At 33.3% G+C, this 27,884-nt stretch overlaps 1 pseudogene; it reads left to right on the forward strand.

Moving 5' to 3' along the window:
• The first annotated feature begins 940 nt into the window (after positions 1–940).
• On the forward strand, positions 941–27,884 carry LOC149578460 (ferric reduction oxidase 2-like; annotated as a pseudogene).

Genomic DNA, 27,884 nt, shown 5'->3' on the forward strand with positions numbered 1-27,884 from the left:
ATTTTAAGAATGGTAAAATAGATGCAAAAAGTGAAGAAGCTATATTCCTAGGCTATTCTACAAGAAGTAAATCTTACAAGTGTTTGAATATTAACACTAAAAAAGTTGTGAAAAGTGCAAATGTAAACTTTATGAATATATAGAAGTATGTGAGGCTGAATCTATGAAAGAACTAGGAGAATACAAATTATTTGTATACTTTTATGAAGGTATGTTTGCTAAAGAAGATGATACAAACTAACAACAAGTCTCAATGACTGTTGAGTCACATACTATGAATGTCGAGTTGCATTCAGGAACTGAGCCACATTTAGATGCCAAGTTACATAATGAAGTTGAGGTATATTCTAATTCTAAGTTTAGTGTACATGAGAGAGATGCTAAGCTAACTGACAGATATGCACATAGTGACTTTGAAGCTAAAAGACCAAATTAAGAAACTAGAGCTAAACCAAGATTGTCCAAATATGTCAAGAGACATCATCCTGATACACAAATTATTGGAGATAAAACTACTAGACCAGTGACAAGGAGAAAATTGAGAAATGATATATGTTTTCTGAGCATGAAAGAACCTAAAACAATGAAATATGCCTTGGAAGATGTGGACTAGAGTAAAGCCATGGAAGAAGAGATTGAACAAATTGAGGAAAAAAAATGGACTCTAGTTCCTAGACAGGAAGACAAAAATGTGATTGGCACCAAGTGGGTATTTAGAAACAAGCTAGATGAAAATGGTGAAGTCACAAGGAAGAAGGCAAGATTAGTCTGCAAAGGTTATGCACAAGAAGGGATTGACTGCGCAGAAAATTTTGCTCCTGTTGCTAGATTGGAAGGAGTAAGAAATCTGCTTGCTTATTTTGCATACAAAGGTTTCAAAGTTTATCAAATGGATATTAAATTTGCATTTTTGAATGGCATATTAGAGGAAGAATTTTGCATGGAGAAACCAGAAGGATTTGTTGATGTGAACAATAGGGATACGGTATGTAGATTGCACAAAGCTCTATATGGTTTGAAACAAGCACCAAGAGCATGGTATGAGAGACTTCATAAGTATTTTGTGAAGATTGGATTTGAAAGGATTGATGGTAACAAAAATCTATACATGAAGAAAGATAAAGGCAAAGGTATTTTGTTATCTAAATTTTTTGTTGATAATGTGATATTTGGAGGTCAAGATGCTTTATGTAAGTCTTTTGAAAATGAAATGAAGCAAGAATTTGAAATGTCTATGTTTGGGGAGATCAAATTCTCTGTGGGTTTGCAAGTATATAAGATGAAATATGGTATATACATCACTCAGTCAAAGTATGTCAAGGAGATATTGAAATATTTTGGATTAGAGGATTCCAAAGAAGTAAGTACACCTATGGTGACAAGACTTAAATTGTCAAAGAATGATGATTCAACTGAGGTGAATCAAACATTGTATAGGTCTATGATTGGAAAATTACAATATGCAGTACATAGTAGACCTGACATTGCATTATTTGTAGGGATAGTTGCAAGATTATCTATTAATCTCAAGGAGAATCATTTGATGGTTGTAAAGAGAATAATGAGATATCTAAAAAGAACATAGGAATATGGTGTATACTATATAAAAAATGTGAAATTTGAATTAAGAGCCTATATTGATGCTGATTGGGCTAGAAACATTGATGATATAAAAACACTAGTGGAGGAGCATTTTTCTTAGGCAAGAGGCTGGTTACATGGACCAACTAGAAAAAAAACTACACTTCACAATCTACTATTGGAGCTGAATATGTTGCTACTACTGTAAATTGCACAAACATTGTATAAATCAAACAACTACTCAAAGGCATGAAAGAAGAGATCACAAAACTAGTGATACTTTATTTTGACAATACAAGTGCTATAAACATATCAAAGAATCGAGTAATAGACACAAAGACTAATCATATTGTAATCAAGTATCATTACTCCAGAGAATTAGTTCAAGAAAAAGAGGTGAAGATGGAATATGTTAACACAATAGAGAAAATTGTTGATATCTTCACAAAAGCATTGCCTAAGGATGCTCATGAGTATCTAAGAGGAAAACTAGGGGTGATACCCCTATCAAAGGCTATCTAAGTAACAAAAGGAGTGTCCTACATCAAAAAAGTTGATTGCCATATGTTACAAATCAATGTAGTGGATCTTACAAATCAATTACAAGCAAGGTGACACATAAGAAACTGAAGAAGTTCATATCTGCATGTTAAGATCACAAGTCTTTGGCATTGTTGTCAAAGAGGGAGATAGTTACTAATCAAGAGAAATAATAAGAAAGAGGGAGATAGTTACTGATCAAGAGAAATACAAGATATTGGAGATTGAATAAAGAGGGAGAAATCCTAACACACATAGTATGAGGGAGAAATGCTGACAGAAAGAAAGTGTATTTGCTGATAACATCTACCTAGCAAGAGGGAGATAATTGTAGAAGGGAGATGTAAAAAGTAATTTAGAGGGAGTCATAAGGATGAATTGATTGTCTGTTGATTAGAATAGAACAAAATTTTGTAACCTATTCAGAAGATGAAAATTTATGATAGAGGGAGAAATTTCAATACATGAGATTATATATTTCTTTTTTTTTAGCATTTTGTTGGTCTTACTATTTTAACCTAGTCTATTTGGTTGATTAGTTTGGTTTTCCATCAATACCAAAGAGGGATATTGTTGAAAATATATTGATACAAGTATGATAAATGTGTTTCAATCATTTTTTTTTCACTGATGTCAAACCTACTTTTTGTTGGTAAGACAACTGCTTATATGATTTAGGTACTATCACTTGTGTTGGTACACATATGGACCCAGAACTTTAAACTTTTAGTTTCAAGTCTTGAACCTTTCAATTTCAAGTTTTGAACCTCTTTGAACTACTTTAAACTTGGTTCAAAGTGTTTAAAAGTAGTTTGATGGTTCAAAGTGGTTCGACATGTAGATTCAAAATCAAGGTTCAGGCTTACTATTTTCAAGTTCAGTGCTCAGTTCAAAATGCAGATTTGTTAGTTCAAAAAAATTTAGAATTCTATCTCAGTTCATAATTTAGGTTTGGATTCTATCAGTTCAATAGTTTCAAGAGAGTGTAGAAGTTTCACAGATTCAAAATTCAGTTTGGGTGTTTGTTAATCTCAATGAGTTCATATGCCAAGAATTTGAAGGCTACAAATCAATGAGTTGAATTCAAAAGTTTGATTTTATAATTTAGATTTATCAAGGATACACCATTAAAAATGTAGAGCCCCTCACACATGATATGGGAATTCATAGTCAGCTCAATATATCAATACTCCAAATAAAAGTGAATATGCTCTTTTGGGATTACATTTACTTATATATCAATTGAAATCCTAAGGGTGGAAAGTTATCCAAAACATGTGAAGAACAAATTTGGCCTTGGTAAACATGAAAGACTTCTACGTGTACAAGGTCCAGGCCATTGAAATATATATGAGCAATGTGTAATGAAATTTATGCGATTTGACTAAAATCACCAGATACATTGACAAAGAGTTCAAAGGGCCATATGAAGTTAAAATTCATGATTCTGTATGCTGTGACTATGAAGAGCTTTATGCCAACACCCCATGAATATATGACACCCATGTCTCATTGGGTCTCTAATATAATAGACATTGAATATAGTGTTTGAAAGGAGTATAAACAAACTCGAGTTTTTTCTTTTAAGGTCATAACATGGCATAACATATATCTATATAATCAATGGATGATTCTTGTAGCCTACAACATTGGGTTCTTGTCCCAGAGCCTTAATATGAATCAAAACCAAAATTTTATTTTCACAAATACATAATGTGCCATTCATTCAAAAGTTCATAAAGGGACACCCACAAATTTGAAATAAAGTCATGTTTCACTATTAAATGGTAAGTACCAATAGATCCTAAAATTCTTAAAGTCCACAACATTTAGATAAGAAGGTGGCAATGATGTAGTATCCACGAGATTCCATTCAACTCCATAGCAACATATTTCAAATGTAAACTACTATTAATGCAATCAGTTTTTGTGGAAGCAGTTAGAGATATGAATATGTGAAGAAACTCACAGGTCATGATGGTAATTTCATAGATGGTATTGTGTCATATTGACAATGTTAAACCTGTAGTTGAATTCCATAAAAAATATTGAAAGCAACATGTAAGTTCATGCTAATGGGGGATTTCAATTATCTTCATGAAGACCTGATAGTGAAGGATGAATACATATTGGATGATCACGAAACTCACAGATATGAATTGTAGTAACACATGGTGTAGACAACATAATGCCAGTATCCCCACGAGTTAAGGAAGATAATTGGTATGATGTGAGAAGTTAAGTTTGATTTGCATAGGGACAAGGATCAATGCTTCACCCATTCCTTCAATCCATGTACATGATGAATGAGAAAAGAATTGATATGGAGGGTGGTGGTTTTCAAGTTTGGAAAATAAAGCTCATTTAAATGCACTGGATTTTCCATGAGCATGAGTAAGCACACCAGAGATTGAATAGAACACTCTCAGTTTTAGCACAAGTGCTTTATACATAAGAGTATTGTATTCTTATATAAATGCATACACATTGAAATTTGAAGCAATTGTGTCGATTTTAGAAGGATTTTAATGTGTCTTATCTATAACTAACAACACTCATCAAGGGCACATTAGATAATAAGTCTAAAATATAAAAATTCTGGGTTATAAACATATATCCCGCATAATCTTTCTAGGTGTCCACAGACCTCTATTCAGAATACAAAATATTATGTATTATACTATAACTTTAATGACATATGTCATTAGAAGTTGCTACCTAATATTCAATTTGGAATTGAACATTACAACTGTGGAAGATTGAAAATATTAAAAGGAAAATGGGAAATCATAAAGTTTTTCAAGATTTAGTTAGGGAAACTAAAAAGTTTTCATAGGAAATGAGAAGATAAAAAATAAGCCAGCAACAAAAATAGCAGGGGTGACATTCTTTCTTTCTTCTGGACTATAGACTGTGTGCTATAGTAGGGAGGGAAATTTTCTAGATTATTCCATTTTCTTGTGAGGCTATGGGAAGAAGAGCTTGTGTTAATTCTCCTATTTTAAACTATGTGTTAGAGATAGGAATAGATTTCAATTGTTAATGTAATGTTAAAGAAAAGAGTTTTAGTTTTTCTTTAGATAGTGGTTTTGGTTGTAAATGTGTAAAAGGATCTTTGTGGTCTTTTACATTTAGAGAAGGGAGGCTGGAGGATAATCACATTAGATCTTTGGTTATGATGTATTTTCCTTCCATTGATCATGATCTTTGCATCATTTTCAGTTTTCTTTGAAATACATTCTAATGTCACTATTTTCTTATTATGTTATCATTTCAAAATATCTTTTAAAGCTCTAATTTTTCATTCGCTCAAGAGGATGGAAGATATATTGTTTGTTTTCACTTGGTAATACAACATATAACAAATGAACTTTGTGTCATCCACTGTCCTTTGTTTTTCTTTTCTTTTTAGTTATTAAGTTTTTGCATCTACTCCATATTTATGGGTAGATGTTTGTAAAACCTTTTGTGTTTTCAAGTTAGAAGCATTTGTACTCAAATTCATTGTAAATCATATATGGGGAGTTGTACCCAGATTAATTCAGAGGGTGCTTACACTCTTTCCATAGTGAAGTGATTCAATTGTTAGAGCTAATTAGCCTTCTTACTTGGGCATTTAGAGTTATATTTGCATGTATTTTCTTGAAGGACAATCCGTTCACTAACAGATTTTTGGCAACTCTGCTAGGGATCAAACTGAAGATCATTGCCTAACATTTGTTTCCTCAGTTTTATGGTTATCTTTGTGTATAGAATATTGACAATTCTGTGTTAAAAACTTCTTAAATTCTTGATTTTGGAGTTCCAGTGTGTTTTATGGTGGTGGTTGTAGCTCAACCATGGGGGGCTTGGATCAGACCTTTTGCCTTGGCCCAGTATTCAGCCTTACCTAAAAGATCATGGGAATAGCTTCCCAAGTTTCATGGAGATAAAACACAAGATCCAACTGATCACATCAAAGTAGTTACTATTGCATGTGAGATTCTTGGTGTGCAAGAAGAAGATGTGTTCATCAAACTATTTGTTGAAAGCCTCATGGGAAAAGCTACAGAATGGTCTTAGAATCTACAAGATGGATGTATCACAACTTGGGATGATATTAAGGAGAGATTCCTTGAGAGATTTCAACCCACAATTGATTCCTATCAATTGTTGGTAAATCTTTTTCAAATTCAGATGAAAGAAGATGAATTTGTAAGGGAGTTTGTTGATAGATTTAACTAGAGTGTTGGTAAAATCCCTCTAGCCCACCAACCTAATGAAATCAATTAGTTATGCTTCTTTATTGCTGCTATGGATGTTGAAGTAAAGTTTTGGTTAAAACACCTTTGAGTGCAAAATTTGGTAGATGTGCAAAAGGAAGCAATCAAGTTGGATGATAGCTTGATTCTTAATGGTCTGAAATCTACGAAGACTCCACCAATGGAAGAATACCTTTGTGGAAAAAAATGCTACATTGATGAGGAAACTACAAAGAAGAAGCATGTTCTAAAAGAAACCAAATCCACTCCCAATATTTCTCTTTTTAGAATCTAACTATTTTTAATGGTGAGGATTTCCAAGAACCTTTATTGGCTGAAGATAATGCTTTAAAGATGATAGGAATTCACTACCTAGATATTGAAAATGGTGAAGAATGTGTTGCTCAATCAAACAAACTAATGACCAGCCTAAATGTACCAATTGCAAGGAAGATACTTGCTACGTATGAGTCAGATAAAGAGTTATCAATGGCTGTCCTTTGTCCAAAAAATGAAGGCTTTACTCTTGAAGTTGCTAATGCCCTTTTTATTATTGATTCTAATTAGCATGATATGGTGTATCAGAAGGAACAAAAACCCATAGACAATGAAGAATTATATGACATTCCTCTCTCCAAATCCTTCTCATTTGAATATATACCATAGCCAGAGGGATGCTTGCAATCTGAAGTAGTGATGAAGCAAGAAGATCTTTCACAGAATATGGTGGGTCAAACTATGCAATCCTCGCCTTTGTTGACAAGCTCTGATGATAAAAATCCTTCACAAGTTAAAACATCTAGAAATCTTGATGAAGTGGAATTGAAAACTATGGTAAAGCATTTCATTTCTACCATGTCACAATAAACACAGGTGAAATTGAGGCATGTTATTTCGATGATGAGGTTGGTATTCCCAAAGAGAAAGAGTTCCTGCAACACATGGTTGTTGAATCCATCTTTGTAGTTGTCACAAGATGTCTACTAATGTTGGTGCATTCTACATATCAGTCACTCTTTTGCACAAACATGTATTTCTCTGAACTAGTCAATGGGTTTCCATGGGCGGATGAATGCATTCCCAGAGGTATGGGCTACTAGCCTGTCTTTTTGTATAAGTTTTTGTGGTGCGTAGTTTAGTTTGCTTGCTACTGCTTTGCATTTAGTTTAGGAGTTTTGGCTTGTTGGTTTTTCCCTATTCCCCTCCACCGTCTCTACAAGCAGCTCCCAATTTTCCCTTCTTGTTGAATCTATTGCCCAATGGTTAAGGCACAAATATTTGGTTAGAGATTGCTAGAGTTCTCTATTTTTGTAGTAAAAAATAGTCCCATAGTTAGAGCCCCTGTTGGTACACATATGGACCCAGAACTTTAAACTTTCAGTTTCAAGTCTTGAACCTTTTAGTTTTAGGTTTTGAACCTCTTTGAACTACTTTGAACTTGGTTCAAAGTGGTTTGAAGTGGTTTAATGGTTCAAAGTGGTTTGACATGTAGATTTAGAATCAAGGTTCAAGCTCAATATTTTCAAGTTCAGTGACTCAATTCAAAATGCAGATTTGTTAGTTTAGAAAAGTTCAAAATTTTGTCTTAGTTCATAATTTAGGTTTGGATTCTATCAGTTCAACAATTTAAAGAGAGTGCAGAAGTTTCATAGATTCAAAATTCAGTTTGGGTGTTTGGTAATCTCAATGAGTTCATATGCCAAGAATTCGTAGGCTACAAATCAATGAGTTGAATTCAAAAGCTCAATTTCATAATTTAGATTTATCAAGGATACACCATTAAAAGTGTGGAGCCCCTCACACATGATATATGAGTTCACAGTCAGCTCAATATAAAAATACTCAAAATAAAAGTGAATATGATCTTTTGGGATTACATTTACTTATATATCAATTGAAATCCTAATGGTGTAAAGTTATCCAAAACATGTGAAGAACAAATTCGGCCTTGGTAAACATGAAAGACTTCTATGTGTATATGGTCCAAGCCATTGAAATGTATATGAGCAATGTGCAATGAAATTTATGCAATTTGACTAAAATCACCAGATACATTGACAAAGAGTTCAAAGGGCCAACTAGAGTTAAAATTCATGATTTTGTATGCCATGACCATAAAGAGCTTCGTGCCAACACCTCATGTATATATGAAACCCATGTCTTATTGGGTCTCTAATATAAAAGACATTGAATATAGTGTTTGAAAGGAGGATAAACAAACTCAGGTTTTTTTTTTAAGGTCATAACATGGCATAAAACATATGTACATAATCAATGGATGATTCCTATAGCTAGAACATTGGGTTCATGTCCTAGAGGCTTACTATGAATCAAAACCAAAATTTGATTTTCAAAAATACATAATGCGACATTCATTCTAAAGCTCATAAAGGGACACTCGCAGATTTGATATAAAGTCATGTTTTGCTATTAAATGGTAAGTACCAAGAGATCTTGAAATTCTTAAAGTCCACAACATTCAGATAAGAAGGTGATAGTGATGTAGTATCCATCAAATTCCACTCAACTCCATGACAATGTATTTCGAATGTAAATTGCTATTAATGCAATCAATTTTTTTGGAAGCAGTTAGAGATATGAATATGCAAAGAAACTCGCAGGTCATGATGGTAATTTCACAAATGGTCTTGTATCATCTTGACAATGTTTGATCCCTCTAGTTCCCAATCTCATGCGTGCACATGAGAATTCCATGGTGATAATGTTAAACTCATAGTTGAATTCAATAACAAATATTGAAAGCAACATGTAAGTTTGTGCTAATGGGGGATTTCAATTATCTTCATGATGACTCAATAGTGAAGGAAAAATACATATTGAATGATCACAAAACTTGTGGATATGAATTGTAGTAACACATGGTGCAGACAACGTAATGCCAGTATCCCCATGAGTTGAGAAAGATAATTGGTAAGGTGTGGGCAATTAAATTTGATTTGTGTAGGCAGAAGGATCAGTGCTTCACCTGTTCCTTCAATCCATGTACATGATGAATGCAAAAAGCATTGATGTGGAAGGTGGTGGTTTTCAAGTTTGGCAAATAAAATTCATTTAAATGCAATGGATTCGCCATGAAGCATGAGTAAAGCACACCAAAGATCGAATATAAAACTCTTAGTTTTAGCACAAGTGCTTTATAATCAGAGTATCATATTCTTATATAAATGCATACACATTGACATTTGAAGTAATTGTGTCAGGTTTGGAAGGATTTTAATATGTCTTATCTATAATTGAAAACAATCATCAAGGGCACATTAAATAATAATTTTGAAATATAAAAATTTTGGGTTATAAACATATATCCCGCATAATCTTTCCAGGTGTATAGACCTCTATTTAGAATAAGAAATATTATGTATTATATTATAACTTTAATGACATATGTCATTAGAAGTTTCTACCTAATATTCAATTAGGAATTGAGCATTACAACTACAGGAGATTGAAAATATTAAAAGGAAAATGGGAAATCATAAAGTTTTTCAAGATTCAGTTAGGAAAACTAAAAATTTTTCATAGGAAATGAGAAGATAATAAATAAGCCAACAAAAGAAATAGCAGGGGTACCATTCTTTCTTTCTTCTAGATTGCAGACTGTGTGCTACAACAAGGAGGGAAATTTTTTAGATTATTCCATTTTCTTTTGAGGCTATGGGAAGCACAACATGTGTTGATTCTCCTATTTTGAACTGTGTGTTAAAGATAGGAATAGATTTCAATTGCTAATGTAATGTTAAAGAAAAGAGTTCCAATTTTTCTTTAGATAGTGGTTTTGGTTGTAAATGTGTAAAAGGATCTTTGTGGTCTTTTACATTTAGAGAAGGGAGGCTGGAGGATAATCACATTAGATTTTTGGTTATGATGTATTTTCCTTCCACTGATCATGATCTTTGCATCATTTTTAGTTTTCTTTGAAATACATTCTAATGTCATTGTTTTCTTATTACGTTATCATTTCAAAATATCTTATAAAGCTCTGATTTTTCATTCACTCAAGAGGATGGAAGACATGTTGTTTGTTTTCACTTGGTAATACAACATACATCAAATGAACTTTGTGTGATCCATTGTCCTTTATTTTTCTTTTCTTTTCAGTTATTAAGTTTTCAATCTACTCTGTGTTTACGGGTAGATGTTTGTAAAACATTTTGTGCTTTCAAGTTAAAAGTATCTGTATTCAAATTCATTGTAAATCATATACGGGGAGCTGTACCTAGATTAATTCAAAGGGCACCTACACTCTTTCCATAGTGAAGTGACCCAACTATTAGAGCTGATTAGCCTCCTTACTTGGGCATTTAGAGTTATATTTGCATGTATTTTCTTGAAGGACAATCTATTCATTAACAACTTTTTTGATTGATGAAGAGGATTTGATCAAAAAGATGCAACAAGAGCACCTAGAGAAAAGGTTGAGTTATGATATACAAAGGAGTATAAGAATCAACTAAGACAACGATATCATAGTGCATTGATAATCTACTTAAGGTTACAAAGATTGGCTACACTAAGTAAGTTTAGAAGAGCAAGTTAAACTAAGTGTCTTTGCCAATCTTGACTAAAAAGATAGCAGATGCCAAGAAAAGTCAGTACAAGGCAAGTAGATAATTAATTGAAGCAGAGTAAAAGTTCACTCTATTGGATGCTGAGCAAAACAGTGGATGTCGAGTAAAGTTTAGTTGATGCCGAGCAACAGTAAACTTTAGTTTGTGTTGAGTGATTTTTTAGTGGATGCCAAGAAACACAATATGTGCCAAGCATTAGAAACAAGTTAATGCCAAGTTTTGGCATTATTAGAAAGATTGTGAATATGATGGATCTAAGCCAACAAGTTTTTTTTCTTGGATTTTGTGAACCAAGTGGAAGATAAGATCGATGAGTTGGTGGCATATAATTCATGGTAAACTGTTTCAAGGTGAATTCAGAGAGGATTGAAGGAGAAGTTTCTAGAAGTGATATGGAATTAGGGGTAGATTCATTACATCTTTCCTAATCTATCCTAACCCTAAATTGGATGATGGAAAATGAATGACATAAGATTTTAATTCTCTTTTAAAAGGGATGGCTAGTCAAAAGCAAGGGTTGTCATGCACGAGAAGCTAAGGAAGACAAGGAGTCAAGGGATATTGCTTCATCAAATGACATGCGTGAAGAGTTTGCATTGGCATGTAAAGCAAGAAGGCCTAAGGGTATGAATGCTTGAAGGGTGAATGAGCTATCATAACTGAAATGTTCAAAAATAAAGTAGAATAGAGGACTAAAATAGTGATTTGTAATCTACAAATGGAGTTGTAAGTTGTCATCAGATCAAGCCTTACTATTACTCTCTAATATTTTATCAGTCTAGAGTAAATCCTTTAGATGAAGATTGACCTAATAGTAATTTGTAAAATCCTTTAATTGGGTGACATTTCAAGTGAATGGTCTAAAGTCCTCTAACAAGGCTCACTCCTAATAGGGTGATTGATATCCTTTAATAGGGTCACATTTAATAGTGTGTATTGTAACCTTTAACAGGGTTGGCCTTTCATAGGGCATCACTTTAGAAGAGTGAAAAAGAGTAGCATGTTACTGGTGGTTTTTCCCAAATTGGGTTTCCATATAAATCATTGTGTCAATTGTGTTGCTCAGTCCATTATGTTTCATGTTTACATTTTTGGAAATTGATTTGACAGTAACCTACAAGTTTTAAGTTATTTCATAATCTTATGGATGCATGCATAACGATAAATGTTCTATGGGTTCACTAAGCTATAAATTTTTTTATCTATACATCTAAACCTTGGATAATTGATTCACCCCCCCACCCTCTCAGTTATTCTAAAGAATTCCAACATTAATAACACAAATATACTAGTTTGGGCAATCAATCTTCTACATTCTTTTGGATGAATCAAAGATATAGAGTGAGTAGGACTTACCTTTGGATTTTGATACTTTTGTTCATTCAATTTGATTATCACACTTCTTGGCCTAGATTTGTACACCCCATGGTGATGATACATGTATGGTTGTCCCAATAAAATGTCACACACATGAAGAGAAGCTACATCAAATATCACCTCATCTTTGAATGGTTTTATGGAATATGAAATACAACATTTCTTGTTTACTTGAATGCCTTGCCCTTGGTATACCCATGCCATAGAATATGGTTGTGTGTGTGTGGTGTTGTCTTCAGATTTAGTCTTTTTATAGTCTCAATAGATATCAAATTCTTTTGGATACCCTATCAACAATCAAATCCAAAGATTTTCCTCCTATCTACATTTGTGAATGAAATAATCTCTCCTCATCATCCTGAGAAAATACTTTGTAGTGGCCACTATGGCATATGGGTTAGCCTCAATAATTTGTTCATCGTCCTTGTTTTTTCCCAAAATCTATCACCTCATGTTTAGTAGTTTCTTTATGGGTTTCCACCATTATATTCTTTATAGATCTGCAATATTTGGTCTTATGAGAGGGACTTTTATGGACTTCACACTGCCACATACATGATTCTTGGGCTATTTTCTTCACACCCCATGTCTTCTTCGCTGGTGAATTTGGAAATGGCTCCTTAGATATTTATTTCACTATAGGTTTATTACCTTCACCTTTCCATTTGTTGATCATTTGGTTTTACCTTCTCCCTTTTTGTTTGAACTTCTCCTCAATTTTTGATGCATATTTGAAAGCACTAGACAGTGTCTCTATATTTAGGATATCCATTTCAGTCTATATGTATCTATGACGACCACTCTTATACTTCAAAAATTGATGTTTTCTTGAATCTTTAATACCAAGCTTTGCAGAGAGAGAATGAAATATTTTAGTGTACTCTTGAATTGATTGGTCCTTCTTCTATCAAAGTAATTGCTGTTAGATATATTTTTGTTCTTATATAGGTATCATTAGGGTAATATTATGATTTTATGTACTTGAAAAAATCTTCCCATGTAGGTATGCTATCCTATAATACAAAAAAATCCATGTTCATCTTGAGCTACTTGGGCTTCTTTAGTTTCTGCATAAACATCCCAACCAACTTTACATGATTCTCATCTTTGAAGAGGGCGAAGGTGATTTTTTCCATATCTGAGAAATTATTAGCATAAAAGTACCTATCCAATTTTGATAATCAATAATCAACAATGTTTGCATCAATTTTCCCTTGAAATGTTGGGACGTCCAAATTTACCTAGGTTTTCCTGCAAAATGTTCAATTAATTGGATTGGCCTGCAAGTCTTGTTTTGCCAACATCTATGAAAATTGCTTCATGATTTCTTCCCATTGTTTATTCAATGCATCTTTCACTAGTGTTTTGAAGGATTCTTCCATCCCATTAGTCTATTTTTTTTTTCCATTTGTGACCACACGCATCTCAAAAGAAGATAATATATAGGATCTCTTCTACCCAATCCCAACCTTTTGTAATTTGACCATGTATGATGGGACATACAAGAGAAAATGAGCTCTGATACCACTAATCCAAATTATAATTCTAGATTATGACACCTAATGTGATACCAATAGTTTGTTAATTCTAATATGAATAGAACAATTTCAATACAATATATTATGCAAACCAAAAGTGGTTCATTTCATTCAAAACTAAAGTTTATAAAATGTTTGATGAATCTGAAAGGGCCACCAAAATCCCTTTCAAAATAAATGAATAGTTCACATGATATTTATTGCATAAGAAAATATTAAAACTATGGAAACTATTTTAAAACTATTTCAAATGTTATGTCTACTTGTAGAAGTCATAACTTTCATCACATAGCTCAAGAATGTACACCACTTACAACATTGGAAAGGTAATGAAATTTTCTATTCCCAATTTTAAGCGGCATGCATCTTGGAGGCTTTTAGGGCCCAAAAATACTCTAGAGGCCTCCAAAACTAAATAATACTAAAGTATTAAAAATAATGGAAAAATAGATTTTAGTATTTTCCAATTTTTTCTTTTGTTGATCTCCTCTAGATCATCATGGACCATGTTTTGATTATTCCTCACCCTTGAGAGGCAATGTGCCCCATTGCATCCACACTTTAAAATAGGTGTGGAAAATGAATTTGAATTTGTTCATGTGTAAGCTACTTCCCATTATCAACAAACTGACCTGCTTTAACCACACGATACAAGTAAATAGTCTGGTTCTTCAATGTCTTCACAGACTTCTCCAAAGCTTAATTAATTTGGAGTGGATTAGCCACTTCTAGATTTAATTATGTATGGTTGATCTCCTCAACAACACTTGCAATGTCTAGTAATGGAGGAAAATAAGGCTTCAATAGTACAACATTGAACACTAGGTGAATATACAAGAATGGTGGAAAATTAAGTTCAAATAAAATTTCACCAACTTTTTTGATAACCTTGTATGGACTGTAAGGAAGGGGATGAATATTTTTGTGAGGTCCTTGCAATCTCTCCTTTTGAAAATGCAGCTATACCTTATCCCCAATCTAAAAATTATGAGAAGTTTGATGCTTATCATGCCTCTATTTATACTTATTATTGGTATGCTCCAAAGTCTCATGAACCTATTGTTGCAAATGATGAATTCTATCAATTAACTTCATTTATTTTTCCTTCTTTTCATCCAAGCATGGGGTCACATCTAGCTACATAGCTAGTATATAAATATTTATTGGTGCCAATGGATGATATCCAAGAAAAAATTCAAAGGGGCTATGATCAATTGAACTATGAATTGCCCTATTATAGCTATGTTGTATATATGGAAGACTTTCTTCCCAAGTATGAGGATTTTTTGAGTGATACATACACAATATTTGAATGATCATGTAATTGACAACCTTAGTTTGACGATCTATTTGAGGATGGAATGTAATGGACTTTTTTAGTTTTGTGTCCATCATTGCCCATATGAAGGCCAAAATCTACTTAGAAACTGACTATCCGTGTTTGAAATAATGCTACTTGGTAGTGCAAAATGAACCCAAACATGCTCCAAGAAGAGCTTTATAGTGTCTTCTATAGAAATTTCCTTTCTTACAGGCTACCAAGATTTCCATTTTTGAAAATCTATCTACAACAACATCTACACAATCACGCCTATGTCTAGTGGTAGGAATTCCATACATGAAATCAATAGAAATTGAATGCCAAGACTTCTTTGGAATGGGAAGTGGTAGATATAAACCATAATTACGATTTGAAAGATTTTCAGTGACACATGTTGTACATGTTTGAATGTATGTAATCACATCATTTTTCATTTTTGGCCAATAAAAATATCTTTGAAGTATAACAATAGTTTTACCTATTCCAAATGTCCTGCAACCTTGTTGTAGTGAGTGCCCCACATTATATTCTTATGTTCTTCCTCAAGTACATAGATTTGGCCAATGTGGTAAAATATTCCATCTTGCAAATAAAAAGCATTCACATGTTTACCTTTTACAAGATGAGTATATACATTAGAAAAATCATTATCACATTCACACAAGTGAGTCCAATTTTCTATTTCATGCCCACATTATTCCAACACCATACTTACTCCTACAATTGGGGGCCTTCTCAAGAAATCTAATACCTTATTGGAACTTCCCTTATGGAAATTGTTGAAGATAGGCTGACCACCTTTTACATCTATCATTCTACAATTTTCCTTGTGCTTGCAAAAATTGAAGGGGTTTGTGGTCTGTATGGATAATAATTTTCTTTCCTAGAATGTAATGCTCCCATTGTTTGCAAGCTTGAAAAATGACATACAGTTCCATATCGTAGGTGGGATACTACCTACTGTATCATATAATGTTTCATAATTGTAGGAAATCAGATGTCCATGTTGCATGAGGAGTGTTCCTAGTGTATTAGTTTGTATTTTAAAAGAATGTTGTAAATCAAGAAGAGATAAAACTAGTGCAGAATATAACCTCTATTTTAACTCCTCAAATACTTGTTGATGAGAACCTATCCATTTGAATTCAGCTTTCATTCCTCCTCGTAGTGATTGATTTAGAGGCCAAGATAAATGTGAAAACTCAAGCACAAATTTGTGATAAAAGTTATCCAACCCCAAGAAGCTACACAACTCAGTGAGATTCCTTGGAGAAGGCAAATATTTGATTAGTTGTATCTTCTTAGGATCAACATGAAAAACCTAACTATCAACAACATGGCCTAAATATTTAATACTTTACATACCAAATGAGCATAGAGTCCCTAGTCTTGTAAGGCAGAAACTACTTATTCCACATGTTGCAGATGCTTTTCCCAAGTTTTGCTAAAAATGAGAATCTCATTTAGATACACCACTACAAAATAACTAGTGAATGGCCTAAGTACATCATTCATCATCCTCATACAGGTAGCTGGAGCATCTATGAGGCTAGTGGGCATTACCAACCATTCAAATAACCCTCCTTAAATTTAAAAGTAGTCTTCTATACATCTATCGGATCACTTAGCACTTGATGGTACCCATATTTTAAATCAGTTTTTATGAAGAATTTTCCCCCTCTAAGCTTGTCCAACATACCATCTATCCAATGGATTGGATATCTATTTTTGATAGTGATCCTATTTAATGCTTTATAGTCAATACATAGTCTACATGTTTCATCCTCGTTCTTTGCAAGTACAATTGGGCTATCACAAGAAGATGCACTTGGGTGTATATGCCCCTTCTGAATTAGTTCTTGTATCTTCCTTTTGATCTCAACCTTTTCTAAGATGGATCTCCTATATATTGATTCTTTAGGTAATGGTGTCCTTGGAATCAAATTGATAGATTGTCTAACTTGGAAGTGCGAGGGTACTCCTACTAGTAACTCAAACACATTTTGATATTTAAAAAAAAATTGTTCCATTGACCTTTGTTGTTTTGTTGTGAAGGACATGGTGGTATTGGAATTATATACCATTCTTTTCTCTTCCTCAAAATGAATCATTAATAACACAAATGTACTAGTTTGGACAATTGATCTTTGACATTGTTTTGCACTAATCAAATATACAGAGCAGGACTAACCTCTAATATTTGATACTTTTGTTCATTCAATTTGATTATCACACTTCTTGACCTACATTTGTACACCCCATGGCAATTATACAGGTATGGTTGTCCCAATAAAATATCACACACATAAAGAGGAGTTACATTACAAATCACCTCATCTTTGAAGGGATTTATGTGATATGAAATACATCATTGCTTTTTTACTTTAATGCCTCACCCTTGACTTACCCATCCCATAGAATATGGTTGTGGGTGTGGTGTTGTTTTTAGATTTAGTCTTTTTATAGTGTCAATATATATTGAATTCTTTTGGCTACCACTATCAATAATAAAACAAAAAGATTTTCCTCCTACCCACATTTGTGAATGAAATAATGTCTCCTCATCACCCCAAGAAAATACCTTGATAGTGGCCACTGTGGCATATGGGTCAACCTCAATAATTTGTTCATCATCCTTTTTTTGCCAAAATCTATCACCTCATATTTAGTAGTTTCTTTATGGGTTTCCACCATTAGATTCTTTATAGTTCTGCAATCTTTGGTCTTATGAGAGGGAATTTTGTGGACTTCACACCACATACCTATTCTTGGCCTATTTTCTTCACATCCCATGTCTTCTTTGCTGGTGAATTTGGAAATGTCTCCTTGGATATTTGTTTTGCTATAGGTTTATTACCTTCACCTTTCTATTTGTTGTTCATTAGGTTTTCCCTTCTCCCTTTTTGTTTGAAATTCTCCTCAATTTTGATGCATATTTGAAAGCACTAGACAATGTCTCTATATTCAAGAAATCTATTTAAGTCTAGATGTAATTACTCTTATACTTCAAAACTTGATGTTTTTATGAATCTTTAATACTAAGCTTTGCATAGAGAGAATGAAATGTGTTAAAGTACTCCTAAACTAATTAGTCCTTATGCTAGAGTAATTGTCATTTGATATATTTTTGTTCATAGGTATCTTTAGGGTAATATTCTTGTTTTATGTGCTCCATGAAATCTTCCCATGTAGGTGTATTATCCAATAATACAAAAAATCCATGTTCATCTTGGGCTACTTGGGCTTCTTTAGTTTTTGCATAAACTTCCCATGCCAACTTCACATAACTTTAAGCTTTGAGGAGGATGAAGGTGATTTTTTCAATATCTGAGAAATTATATTAACACAAAAGTACATCTCCAATTTTGACAACCAATCATCAAAAATGTTTGCATCAATTTTCCCTTGAAAAGTTGGGATATCAAAATTCACTTATACTTTAAATGGGGTTAGCATGCTAAATGTTTAATTCCTTGGATTCACTTATGAATCTTATTTTCCCAACATTTGTGAAAATTGCTTCATCATTTATTCCTGTTGTTTATTCAATGCATCTTCCACTAGTATTTTGAAAGATTCTTCTATCCCCTCAGCCTATGGTTTTTCCATCTGTCACCACATGCATCTCAAAGGAAGATAATCTAAAGGATCTCTCATCCCCAATCCAAACCTTTGGTAAGTTTACCACATACGATAGGACATACAAGAGTGAATAAGATTTGATACCACTAATCCAAATTATAGTTCTAGATTACAAACCTTGTGTGATACGTTTGGTATTGTTAATTCTAATGCATATAGAACAATTTTGGTACAACAAATTATGCAAGCCAAAAGTGGTTCCTTTCATTCCAAACTCAAGTTTATACAATGTTTGATGAATCTAAAGGGCCACCTACATCCCTTTGAAAAGAAATGAATAGTTCACATAATTTTTATTACATAATAAAATATTAGAACTATGAAAACTATATCAAATTTTATGTCTACTTGTAGAAGTCATAACTTTAAGCACATAGATCAAAATGTACACCAATTGCACTATTAGAAATATAATCAAATTATTTATCTCCAAATTTCAAGAGGCACAACTCTTGGAGGCTTTCGGGGCCCATAAATGCTTCAGAGGTGTCAAAAAATGCAAAGTACTAAGGTATAGAATGTACTAGAAAAATAGATTTCAATATTTTCCCATTTATGCTTTTGTCAGCATCCTCTGGATCATCATGGACCATTTTTTGATCATTCCTCCACCTTGAGAGGAAATAGGCCGTATTGCATCAACACTCTATAGTAGGTATGGAAAGTGTATTTGAATTTTCTCACATGTAAGCCACTTGCCCTGATGAGAAAATTGACTTTCTTTCACCACATGATATAAGAAAATAGTCTAGTTCTTCAAGTTCCTCACAAAATTTTCCATGACTTGATCAATTTGGAGTGGATTAGCCACTTCCAAATTTAATTTTGTATGGTTGATCTCCTCAAAAAAACTTGCAATGTCTAGTAATGGAGGAAAATATGGCTTCAACAATTCAACATTGAACACTTCTTGAATACCCAACAATGGTGGCAAATTAAGTTCAAATTCATTTCTAATATATTATTTGATAATCTTGTATTGACCATAATAATTGAGGTGAAGCTTTCTGTGAGGTCATTGCAATCTGTCCTTCTAAAAATGTAGCCATACCTTATCTCCAATATGAAATTTATGAGGAGTTTGATGCTCATCATGCCTCTATTTATACTTCTTAGTGGTATACTCCAAAATCTCATGAACCTATTGTTGCAAATTGTGAATTCTATAAACAAAATTCATTACATTTTCCTTCTCTTTATCCAAGCATTGGGTCAAATTAGGTTATATAGATGGGATAGAAATATTTATTGGTGTTAATGACTGATATCCAAGACAACTTTCAAAGGGGCTATGATGAGTTGAACTATGAATTTCCCTATTGTAGCTATGTTGTACATAGGGAAGAATTTCATCCCATGTACAATGATGTTTTGAGTGATACATATGAAATATTTGAATGATCATGTGATTGAAAACCTCTATTTGACCATCTATTTAAGGATGGAATGTAGTGGACTTTGTTAGTTTTGTGTCCATCATTGCCCATAATGAAGACACAAATCTACTTAGAAATTGACTATGTGTGTCTGAAATAATATTGCTTGCTAGCCCAAAATGAACCCAACATGCTCAAAAAAGAGCTTTGTAGTGTCTTTAACAAAAAATTCCTTTCTAGAGGCTACCAAGATTACCATTTTTAAAAATCTATCTACAACAACATATACACAATCATCCCCATGTCTAGTGGTAGGAAGGTTAGACATGAAATTGATAGAAATTCAATGCCAATGATTCTTTGGATTGTAAGTGGTAGATATTAACCATACTTATGATTTGTAGGATTTTAATGACACATGTTGTACATGCTTGAATGTATGAAATCACAACATTTTTCATTTTTGGATAGTAAAAATGTCATTCAAGTAAAGAAGTAGCTTTAGCTATTCCAAAATATCTTGAAACCTTGTTGTAGTGAGCTTCCCATATTAATTTCTTGCATTCTACCTCAAGTACACAAATTCGGTTAATGTAGAAAAGCATTCCATCCTTCAAATAAAAATCACTCACATGTTTACCTTCTACAAGTTGGGTATATACATCAAAAAATTCCTTATCATGTTCATACAATTAAGTCCAATTTTCTATTTCATGCCCACATGATTCTAACACCATACTTACTCCTACAAGGGGCCTACTCAAGCAATCTACTACCTTATTGGTGCTCCCCTTCTTATGGAAAATTTTGACATGAAATTTTTGAAGATAAGTTGACCATCTTTGATGTCTATCATTCTATAATTTTCTTTGTGTTTGTGAAAATTGAAGGGGTTTGTGATCTGTATGGATAATAGTTTCCTTTCCTCAAATGTAATGCTTCCATTATTTACAAGCTTGAACAATGGTATGCAATTCCGTATCATAGGTGGGATACCTAAGTACTATATTAGAGAGTGTTTCACTATGGTAGGAATAAAATTTCCATGCTGTATGAGGAACACTCCTAGTGCATATTCTGATGCATTAGTTTGTATTTCAAAAGACTGTTATAAATCAAGAAGAAATAAAACTAGTGTAGAACATAACCTTTTTTAACTCCTCAAATGCTTATTGATGAGGACCTGTCCATTTGAATTTTTCTTGCATTCCTCCTCATAGTGACTGACTTAGAGACCAAGGCAAATGTGAAAAACCAAGCACAAATTTGCGATAAAATTTTATGAATCCCAAGAAGCTATGCATCTCAGTGAGATTCTTGTTGGAATTACAAATAAGAAAAGTAAACTTCTAAGGGGGGGGGGGGGGGGAGGGTGAATTAGTGCTTTAAATTTTGACTCGTAAAATATTCATCACACATCCATCTTACATATTCAATAAGTTAACTGAGATACCATGTAAAGCATATACATCTAAAGCATGTAAATAAGCATTCACACATTCATGACACAAGATATGATTACGTAGAAACCCTCCAATGAGAAGGTAAAACTGGGGTGGGGATGACACCCACAAATATTCACTACTATAGTAATAAAGTGTATCAAATGAAGTTGACAATGTTTGATCATGAAACATGATGTGCCCTATGAATTTTTCCTTGTTAAAGGTTTACAAAGACTATTAGATCTTACCCTATTAAAGGATTTGAACACCTTATTAGAAGTGTGTTTGGTTAAATGACTTCAACTCATAATTAAGTAAGTACCTTGTTAGAGGAATTCAATACAGCCTGTTATGACTACTCTGTTAAGAGATTTAACTAATGCACTTGTTAGAATGTCTTAGCATTGATCCTACAGTTAGCACTCTGATGCTTGTTGATAGATCATCTTTATCCTATTGTGTACTTGATCCTTCTTGATTGGATGTCTCTCTATTGATCACTTCTTCTTTCCTTTGTTCTCCTTTTATTGATTTTGCAATACAATTTAGATCATACTACCTTGATCACCATGAATGTCCTAATTTGTGCACAAAAAACTCTCCTTTTATCATTCATTCATTCCCTTTCTCGCACACATAATGTTTAGGGTTCATCCTCCATAAGAAGACCTAGGTGAGTTAGGGTTAGGTATGAATCAACAGTTGTGATTCATCCATATTTCCACTTAAACCTTCCCTTTACTTGATTGGGTGCATGTAATACATAGGGATTCCCAATTGAGATTTGTCCTTATCACCAAGATATCATAATTCAATCCTTAAGTCAGCCCAAAAATAGTTTACATAGTAGTTTGTGCCAATGCAAACAACTATGACAAAACTGTATAACTCAACATCTGAAGTCCCTGGTGCTTGGCACATACTGTGACTTCAATGTTGTCACTCAAAAATTGAATGACTCAGCATATACTGCTTGCTCAGATCCTAAATCACTCAGCTCATACTATCTACTTGGCACTTGAGTGACTCAAAAATCACTATTTACTTGACATGCTCTAACTTATATGTTGTGCTTGACATATGTTACTTGTTCAACATGAACTGAGTAAATGACTTAAGTGTATAGAAACTCACTAGTCAAAACCAATCTAAGTTTAACAATCTCTCCCTTTGACATGAGTGTCAAAAATATTTGGTCATACATTAATACTCTTATTCTTACAAGCATAACATAAAATATTATTTGGGTTCTATACAAAATTTCAAAATATCAAAATTTAGCAACATGACTTATACCTCAAAATCTTATAACTCTCCCTGAGTTTTTTGATCAATTTTGTACTACATTCTGTATCAAAATCTTTCTCCTATTGAGTAGATTTGCCTTAACTGATACTCTTTCACTATTTTCTACTTTTTTCTCTTACTCCCCCTTTTCTCTTATTCTCCAATTCTTGCTTTGCTCCACCATAGCTCTTACTCCCCCTTTTGACACTAATGTCAATGGGTTATACACTAATAGTGTATTTGTCCAAAAAGGATTTATGGACCTCAAGAATAATCTTAAGAGTTGCATCCCAATTATCACATGCTACCTCCAAAGACTTAATTTGGATGGCCAACTTGGCAACAAGGTGTACTAAGCCATCTAATGTAGAAAGATTAGGGTCTTTCTTCATAAGTGTTTTTGCATAGCCTAGCTCCTTGTGTAGAATCTCCATGTGAGGAATCAATGTAGACTGGATACTAATTAGTTTAACCCTTATGTTGACTTCATCTGCTTGTAGTGTTGCTAATTTCCTTTGGGTTTATAATAGGGTCCTGAAATGTTTCTCACTTTGAGCTAGAGTCACACGAAATTTAGCTTTGGATGACAACATTTGACTTTCCAAGCTTAGGATGTGATTCCTTATCTCTTGTGTGAAGAGTGTAGGATTACACAGTTTAGTGTACAGAGAGTAAATGTTCTCTAGGACCTTCTTCACACTATCTATCTTAGTTGCCAATGCAACTTGTGTTAGTGCTATATCACTAGATATCTTTGCATTCACTTTATTTTGAAACTTCTTAGAACATTATAATAATTTGGCATTAGTATCTAGATCTGTATCACTTACTCTTTCCACTAAGTTGGTCAATTATTCAATGGTTAGCTTTGTTTCATTTGGAGTAGGCAGATTAAATGCATCTAAGAAAATGTCTTTGATGTCAATCAAAGCTTGCTTCTACCTATGCTCCCTTCTAAGAAGTTCTTGATGTTTCTTTCTTGCTAGGGCCTCTTGAAGTATACCCATCTACTCAATTGTTATTCCTACGTAATCAAACTTAGGAAAAATAATTTCTTCATCTAGGCTAATATCTCCATAAGTTATTACCTCTTCTACCTTCAATGAGCTAGGACTCAACACGTAGAATTACAAAGGTGTTGCATTTGTGCTTGGCCTCTAAAGAGTTTGAATGGAAGGGTAATGTTACTAGTACTTGATTTGCTTCTAGCTCCTTTGGTTTGGTTTTCAAATTTATCTCTACAAGCTTTTCCTCTTCTTCCTTTTTTATTCTAGTTACACCTTGAACTTGTGTTGGAGGTGTAGGTACATCTACCTAACTTGTTTAATTTGGTGTCTCACCATTGACTAGTGTTTCCACCTTATCTTCTCCAATTGCCTCAACCTTGTCTTTTTTAGGTTCTTGAACATTTTGTGAGACTGGAGTGCTTTGCATGATGGGTGTACTGATAGTGCATCCTGCTATCTCCTTCCTTTCATATACAACTAAATTTGGTTAAGGTTATTAACTTGTGACTTGAAGAGTGATTGTAGGCATGTCTTATGTTTTTGCTTCCTCCCCTCTAGTCATAGATTTTGACTTTTGAATTTCATCAATACTTACCAATATAGGGTTGTCACATAATTTTCCCTGTAGTATGGATTGGTCAAGTATCCTTTTCAAATCTTCCTATGTTAAGGGATTGATGTTCTAATTAGTAGGATCAAAAACATCCTTTATTGTGACACTTGTAGTACTTACACTTATTACCTGTGGAGGGCTAACACTCAACATTTGTGTATCTTGTACACTCTGTTCTGGTTGCTACTCTTCCTCATCTATTGCTTGATCATCAATATTCATATCAATGCCTCCCTTAACTATGCCTTCTTCATTTTAATCATCTTCCTCATCTTCTACCTCAATAGGTTCTTGCTCATCATCTTTGGCTATGGCTAGTCCATATAATCTTCCCATTTATTTGGACTTCTTTACAACATCCTCTATGTTGTTCTATAATATGTTGAATGCCCTATAATTTAGGTACAAATATCATAGCATATTTCTTTATGGCTTTTGACATTTCAGCCTTGCTCAGTTCTAGCATAACTTGGGTGAGGGATGTCTCCCTAATTTTACTTTTTGTGTTTAAATAGTAAAGCCATTTTTGATCAACTCTATCATATAGACTCTTAGGTATGGAGTTGGAAATTTATAGAGGAGCCTTCTTGAATGTAGCCATCATGACATATATTTCCTCCTCTACTTGATTTTTCTCAATCTTTTGAAGGTTATTAAATTCAATGTGAGAGAAACCTAAAAAATCAACATTGTTTATGATGTTCTCACATAAATTAACTAGATCCTAAAAAGGAACTATGATTAACCACTTGGAATTGGTTGATGTCATTAGATTCAACCTAAGAAACATACTTTTTCCTTGGTCTTTTCTGTGCTCCACCTTCCTTCTCTTTAGGCTTGGCTACCTCTTTAGCCTTCTGTGCAATGACTCTTTTACTAGCCCTTGTGGTAGGTGTTGTTGGTTTGGGTTGACTAGGTTTTGAAACCTTCTTTAGTCTTTTCATTGTAGATGTATTTTCCTTTCTTTTCTTTTTATCAATAGGAGTAGGTCGCTAATACATTTGGCATCAATTTGCAATGGCTATGTGTCACAATTACAACAGAAATGTGTCACCACTGTGACAGTAGTAGACGTCATTGTTTTTTAGTTGCAAATTACGATGTCTATTTTATACCATCACAATTATGATGCCTATCCATCGCTATGCAACCACTTTATTGTGACGTCAACCCCATCACAATTCTTGTGGCCGACATCATAATTGCAATGGAAACCCTAGCAATTATGATGGCAGTTGCCATCGTAGCTACAACAACCCCATCACAATTCTTGTGGTAGACATCACAATTGCAACAAACACCTAGCAATTGCGATGGCAGATGGCGTCACCATTATAGCAACCCCATCGCAATGCTAGTAATTGACGTTGCAATTGTGATGGGTACAAAGTAAAACAAAAAAAAAAAATTCCTCAGTTGAATCCTGATAGCAATATCACAAGTATCTAGTACTCCAAGTGTTGCATACCTTTGTTTTTGTATCCACTATTTTAGAATCTCCACAAACACTTAAAGTTTCAAGAATGATTCGGGTACAACATGGTGAGATATATTTTCATATTATATATATCCTAGATCCACATAACTTCATTCCAGTTGCATCATTGCATCACTTTCAGATTGAATAGGAATGCCTTAATAGTAGCTAATACATTTCCATACATATATTATTCCAAAAGCAACCTCAATGATATGTGTAGGACTATAAAAGTTCTAATTTTTGAATAATTGTGCACATAGATACACTGCAAACATTTATCCTGATATACAAGAGCTGTTCAAATCAAATTATAATGTTGACTTCATCAAGAATATGCAACATCATATTTGTGTCATATCCAAATTAAGTCTTTAATAATTAATTGTGAACATGGCACTGAGAAAACATTGGTAACAAAGGTTTCTTCTAATGTGCAGCTGTTATCCTAGACTGAAATAGGATTTTCAAATATAGTTGGAGAGATTACTTTGTCAGTAGGCCTGATAATTTGGTTGACATCGATAAAACCCATTAGACAACGTTTCTTTGAATTCTTCTACTACACTCACCACATGAATTTGATATTCATCATCTTCTTTGCACTGCATGTTGGAGACATGGCATTCTCTCTTGCACCACCTGGAATTTTCCTTTTTCTTCTTGACCATTATCTCTAGTTTCTCCAGTCACAAAAAATTGTACATGTTATATATGCTAGAAAATTGTCTTCAAGCATAGTACAACTGGCTATTGCAAAGCACCCAAGTAAGTGTACATGCCTTATTAAACTCAATTTGTTTATGTACAAATAAAAATAGGTGGAATTTGAGTGGAAAATATACAAATAAAACAACGTTTAGTTTCAATTTATATTTATCTTGCATAAGCACTTTTATTCAAGAACCAAATCGTTTTAGGGCTCACAGATTGCAAAGTAAGGAATCCATTATTTTCTATTTCTATGAACTAAGTTACGTGCATTTATATTAGATTCTCATTCACATCAAATTATGTTATTCTAACAAAATGTTTAAGCATATTTGAAGATATTTTATACCCCCTTGAACCTTAGGAGGAGTTCGCTGGTCATTCATTTAACTTATGTCGATTATTTTCACATCATTTGACAAAAGGCTCATTCAAAAATTTTAAGATAGTTTTTGAAAAGCTGTCAGAGTATTAGAATGTCTATTTTCAACTTTTGACATTTTTAAAGGATTTTGAGATTGTTTCTTGTCTTAATATTTTTGTTCTGCATTAACTGTCATTACAAATTTGTCCAATTCTTTAGGGAATAAGGTAGAGTTTCAATCTAATCTTTAAATTTTTTTTGATTATTGGAAGACCAAGGATGGTTAGGAACTTTTTGATATTATTTTGTTTGAAGTTTTGATCTGCCAATAAATGTAATTGCCAACCACAATTTACAATTTCATTTACATACCTAAAACTTATAATTTTGTATACCTTATTTATACAACATTTTATTGTCATATGCATATGAATATGAGAAGATCAACAAGTCTACTATGGAAACACAAGTTAAGTACATACAATGTAAATGAGTCAAGACACTCTTTGACTAAGCAACTTCTATACATGCAAGGCTGGTGTATAACCCTATGAGTGTTATTCTTTTGAACCTTCCTTTTATATCATGTTCAGAATGGCATCCTTTCAGCATTGTTTCTACTTCAAGCATTGACTTGGACCAATTCTCTATACTAATCAAGTGCCAATGAGGATGGACCAAAAATCTTGACAACTTCACGGAATGTATAAACTCTATGGAGAGACCTTCACATCTTCAAGCAACTATTGAAGGTCCTTATGGTCCAACTTCTTAA

Source organism: Cupressus sempervirens, chromosome 1, assembly GCF_028749045.1.
Source record: "Cupressus sempervirens isolate cs-2001-9-10 chromosome 1, ASM2874904v1, whole genome shotgun sequence".
In the NCBI taxonomy this organism is placed as follows: Eukaryota; Viridiplantae; Streptophyta; class Pinopsida; order Cupressales; family Cupressaceae; genus Cupressus; species Cupressus sempervirens.